The sequence below is a fragment of the Octodon degus genome, unplaced genomic scaffold, assembly GCF_000260255.1.
Source record: "Octodon degus isolate 3935 unplaced genomic scaffold, OctDeg1.0 scaffold00062, whole genome shotgun sequence".
In the NCBI taxonomy this organism is placed as follows: domain Eukaryota; kingdom Metazoa; phylum Chordata; class Mammalia; order Rodentia; family Octodontidae; genus Octodon; species Octodon degus.
Genome location: NW_004524638.1, coordinates 2,122,812 through 2,128,710, shown reverse-complemented (window position 1 = coordinate 2,128,710; position 5,899 = coordinate 2,122,812). Strand labels below are relative to the sequence as shown.

Here is a 5,899-nt window from a genome sequence, read left to right as displayed (position 1 = left end):
CACAAGTCTGCATCTTGTACAGCAATTAACCACTAAGAAGAATATATGCAGTGTATTATTTGTTGAAACTGTACTTCCGATTTGATGTGAAACTGTCTCATTGCTATCTGTTGATCAATAAAACTTTGAAAAAACAAAAGAAAATGGAAATACTAATATTTCACTTCAAAAATATCATAAAACAATTCACATACAGGTTTCGGGGTCAGGAAGCAATGCTAGATTCTAGTTTTGAAAAAAGAAAAGCCAAGAGCTTACAAAGTTAAGTGGTAACATAAAATTAGTAAATGTCAATACAAATATTAAAATACTAACAAATTTGTCAGATTATTAGCCCTTAACTTAGAAAATAAACTTCACACTATTTATGAAGACCTAAATGTGAGCCAGTATCCACTCTGTGCATTGAACATAGCTTTCTCATTCGACTTCTATCAACGATAAAGGCATTACAATGGATAAAATGAGTTCAAAATGATTAGAGCCCAAAGATATAGCTAGTAAATGCCAAGTATTTCTAATCTTATAATGCACCAAACTGCCTCCCAGATAAAGCAATCTTCTACCTAGCATTCTGCAACCTTATAAAATATACTGACTACTGAACATAGTGGGTATTTCTAATATACGAAGTACCAAGTACTGTACTATACTAGATATTTCTGACTTTATTCCCAATTAATTATACATTACATTATGTGAAAACTATTATCTTCTCTTTCAGTAAATCTGAAAACCTGTTGACTCTCCCCTAGGTCTTGGGGAAAGAGATGAAGACACTACGCCCAAAGATAGCCTTCTTATGTAAGAGAAAGAAAAGCAAGCCCAGGCGTGCTATGTGCTGTGCTGTGCAGGGGTACACGGCACACTGTGCAGTGTAAAGGAACACAGTGGGGGCCTCACCTCACTGAAGGCCATCTGAGTCAATGACACTGGACTGTGACTGACGTGTGGGCTAAGAATGAGCAAGGGCTTGCAGATAAACAGGGCAGGGACCCTGAGACAGTCGAGGAATGGCAAGACGACCAATACAGGCAGACTAGAGAAGCAAAGGCAGTAACCAAAGACTAATTCAAAGTGCATACCATGTGCGCCAATGAAGTACCACTGTCATCCCCACAGCCCTGGAGAAATCATGGAGAATCCATGCATGCAGGGTAGTGATATCATCAGGTTAGCACTTGGAAACCTCATTTTGTCTGCAGTGGAGACTGGACTCCAGTGCATGGGTGACTTACAAAGGTGCAAGAGTTGATATCAAACTAGTAGGATAAATTACAAGGAAAAATATTCCTGGTTTTTTCTCAGAAAGTTTTGTTTCTCCCAAGATTCATTCCATGTATTATTAGTGTTACTATACTTGGAGGCAAAGTCTGAGAGAGGAGAGCAAGAAACACCATTATAAAAAAAGAAATAATTATAGGATGCTAAAGCGAAAAGGCAAGATCACCTAGATATGATTAAGCCTCAGGGTGAATTTCAGCATTGTAGTACTGTACCACACTTTAGGGAGTGAAAGTAGGCTGAGGCAGGACAGCCAGTGATTGCAGAACTTCTGTCCACAGAAAGTGGCTGAGTTGGAAAAAAGGGAGGTCAAAGAAGAGATGATTTAGAGACTAGATTCTGAGGAAACTCAAAGAAAGCCACATGGAGCTAGACATAGTGGCAAAAGTCTATACTCTCAGTACTCAGGACCTCAAGTTCGAGGCCAACGTGGGCTACATAGTGAGATCAGGCCAATCTAAACCACATGAGATCCTGTATTTAAAAGAAAAGAAAGGCTAGCAAGATAGCTCAGCCATCTAAGCACCTGCTTAGGCAAGTGCAGGGACCGGGTTAGACCCCCCAGTACTACGTGCCATGCCTGCCCCACCCCAGCGTGCCAAGCCAGCCATCAAGTCCAGGTGAGGTGGCGCACACCTATAATCCAAGCCCTGGGAAGGCTGAGACAGGAGGATCATTACGAGCCTCAGCTGTGTAATAAGACCCTGTACCGAACACATAAAGAAAAAAAGCCACGTTATACTTTTTAGAAAAAGCATATGACAGGAGAAAACTGTGAACTAACTCTCAGATTATGAGATATACAGGGAAAGTAGCTGAGCCCACAGAGAAGTCAAAGCCATACAATGATGCTGAAAAGAAAACTAGGAGAAATAATGAAGCCAAACTCTCTTACAGGCTAGAATGAGCTGGGCAATGATGAGGTAAACCAAGAGAAGACTCTGTAAAGAGTTCCCTTCAGAGACAACAACCAACTGCCAGCCCTCAAATCCTCAGAAGAACCACCAAAGATGTGCACTGGGGAGGACTCAAGACAGCCAACAAACATGTGCACAGTTCTTATGGCATTTTTAACATTTTAAATCTGCTTTGATAAATTTAGCCCAGGGAAAAGAATCCAACACATTAGGCAGATTTCTTCATTCTGAGTGCTGGAAGCTATAACTACAATAAGTCCCTGCAACAGAAGTACACTGAGACAAGACACAGCAGTGACCACACAACTTTCCCACAGGCTACTGCTGCAAGAGGAACAGCTCTAGGGTTTCAGACCAAAACAAGGGAGTGTAAGATGCTTCTCAGGATAGCCTTATTAAACCTTGTTATAAAAACTCAGTATCTTCCAAATTAGTCAGCTTTTATGTTCTCTGTTCCTCTATAAATATGCAAATCAGTAAAAGTACCTGTTCATATCATGAGTTGTTTCTCTTGCGTGAGAAGCCAAGGTCTGTGGGGCATTGTCACGGATGTGCTCTATGTGCTTACTATACAGCGTGACTAGAGGGAGGGCAGCAGGCGGGTGGCGGAGCCAAAGGATCATCAGTGACAGGAGACATAGGGTAAGACGGAATCTCGCTCCCACATGATCTTGATACAACAGGTTTTCTGATCAATTTGATTCTGTCTATTCTCTTGAAAAAATAGTCCAGTGATGTCTGAGTAGTATTTTTCTCAGCCTATACTGCCCCCCCATTAGTAACTCTCCTGTCAGTTTACTCCATGCAGTCCCTTATACGCCAGTTGTTGTACTACATACACTGCTCTACCATTTTAAGATAACTATAAAAATAAAATGTTTATTTATAGTATTTTGTTGTATGTTTGTTTTTTTAATGTTTTACATTGTGTATTTGTGTCACTGTTGGACTTATGAACAAATCCAACTTTCTCCTGGATGGAACTCATCTGCAAGTCAGGGACTTACTATGTTTGACATATCCAATGTGTGTATCTATTAATATGTCATTTACTTATTCCAAAAATACTAAGCCTCTACCATGAGCAAGTAAGGAAATGCATCTTCTTAGCATGGAAACGAGAAACCACAAAGTTCCAAAGAGATGAGAGAAATCATTAGAGTCTAAATTGTACACAATATAGTAATGAAGCTTTAAGTCTCCAGAATAAAAGTGTCAACTGTATTAGCATATCTCTCCATTAAAATGGAATACTAGTCACAATTGTACACGTGTCACCAGACTATTTAATCCAATGGTTAAGATATAAGAAAGTCTTTAAATAGTTTGCTAACAGATCATGATAGCTTCAGTAGAAATTTAAGCCTTCTAAGTGATTTTTATATAGAACTGAGTACTAAAGAAGATAAACTTGACACTTTTTTTTAACTTGAGACATTTCTATGTAAATGGATGTAACTTGAGACCACAGTTTTAAATGAAATAAACCAGACACATGTGTTTACATAATGAGTTGTTTCTAGTGTGTGAGAAACCAAAATCGTGCTGAAGGACAAAAATGGATATTGGAAAGTAGGAAGAAAAACTTTCAAATGAGAAAGGGAACAATGGAGAGGGAGGAGAAAGAGAAAAGGAAAAAAAAAGAATATGAAAAAAAAGATCCCCGGAAGAGACAGCTTCCCAGGGAACTACCCGCTCGGGCTCCCCTCCTGTCCCTCTGTGGACAGGAGCTTTCTTTCTCTCAATAAATATATTCTGCTCATAAAAAAAAAAAAAAAAAAAAAAGAAAGAAAAAGAAAAAAAAAGGGAATCAAACTTTCATAAATACAGAAGGGTACAAGGGATGAGGGAAGGATAAGAAATGGGAAAAACAGGACACCAGATTATGCACAGCTACAACTTCCTTATGATGAATGCCATCATTCTGTTTATCAACGGTGGGCCAAAACGAAAGGAAAGCTAAGCCTTCTACAGCACTTGGACCATAAACACAGCTGGAAACTGGCAGCTTAAGAAAAACTCTCCATATATGTTAGTGAAGATAAGGAAGATTAGAAGACTAAGGCTGACAGTTAATAGAGGGTTACAAAACTACAGACTACACACGTAACTAAAAAGGAAATATAGTAAAAGAACGAATTATCATACTTTAAAACTTTACAGGATAATTCTTATACATACTAAAAGAAACTTATACAAACACCTCAATTCCAACTTTTGTTTTACATTTTACAGACTGCTAAATTCCTTAAGTTATTAAAATTTTTGTGTCCTTAAAAACTGTATGGTACATTTATACGCACAAGATGGATAAGGCAATGATCCTGAGAATCTTCAGCATGTTTTTGGAAATTAGTAATTAATTGGTATGATTCTCACCCTGGCTAACTATATATGCCAATACCTGTGAACTATGCAACTGCACTAAAGATAGTAATGTGTAATGGTAGGGTCAGGCTTTAAATGCCTGTAATTCTGATCTTCTAAATACATACTATTTGTCCTGACATATCAATTACTGCCATAATGTCTCTCAAGTAAATGTTTAAAAAAAAGGGGGGGGGTAATAAATGAAAATAAGAGACAAGAAAAAAAAAATGTCACAGTACTGCCCTGCTACAATGCTGTATATGGTTAGATTTCTAAATTACTGTGTAAAAATATGTAACTGTTCATTCTTGTTTTTTTTTTAATATTTATTTTTTAATTTCTTTTCTTCATATTCTGTAAGGGACTCAAAGTTTAACATATCAAAGCTTGATGGAAAAGCTTTCATGTTATGCCTAAGATGTTCTATATTCAGACAGACAGGTTAAGCTCAACTACCTATGGTGTAGAGTAATAAGCTTCTTTTCTGAACAGTTAGCAACCTAAGTTTGCAGACCAAAAATCAGAGAAAAATAAGGGCTGCAAGGACAGCCAACATTTTGGCCCTAGCCTTTTAAGGTCAGTGAGGACTAAGGACATAGAAGAATCTATACTGTAACACTATATAACTCAGTTGTGTCCCAAATTTTCTGATCAAGGAGATTATGGGGCCAAAGAGGAAAGTGCTCGATGACGTAGAATGTGCCTAAGGAGAGTCACATAGAGAGAAAACATTCTCTCAGGCTTTCACAAAGAGCAAACTGGTCAAGCAATGGCCGTGACTCATCGACATGGCTGACACTGACAAAGGATCTACAAACTGCAGTACAGGTTTTAGGATAAATCCTGAGGGGATTTTGACTGACCTTATCAGATATAAAAGTTACATTTCTTGTTACATAGGTCTTGCTTTATCTTGGTCTTAACCATCCAGTAGAAAAGTATAAAAACAAAGTATAAAAAGTAAAGCCACATTAACATGCTGAGCTGTAAAAGGCTCAAGTCAACAACTTCTGTCACTGCCAGTCTTACAGAAAACCTACTACTATTATGGACTACTGGATTGTATCAGAATATTTTGCTGAATTCACACACCTACAACATTTATATGACAATGGAATGCCCTTCCCTGACAAAACTACACAAAAAAGGGGATACAAATGAATGACCATTTTGCATCTACATACTCAAAATAGGATAGATATACAGCTGCATTCTCTTAATTCAATGAATAGAGAGATTTGTTCTAATAGTGTTTGTGGACAGGATATTATGTCTGCATCTTGTACAATGACTAACCACTAAGACAACAATATGCAACGTATTTTTTT

The 5,899-nt window shown here is 37.8% G+C and overlaps 1 protein-coding gene across 14 annotated transcripts in view; it reads right to left on the bottom strand.

Moving 5' to 3' along the window:
- Positions 1–5,899, bottom strand: part of Fam49b (family with sequence similarity 49 member B) — a 141,001-nt gene that overhangs the window by 21,254 nt on the left and 113,848 nt on the right. The window lies entirely within an intron of this gene.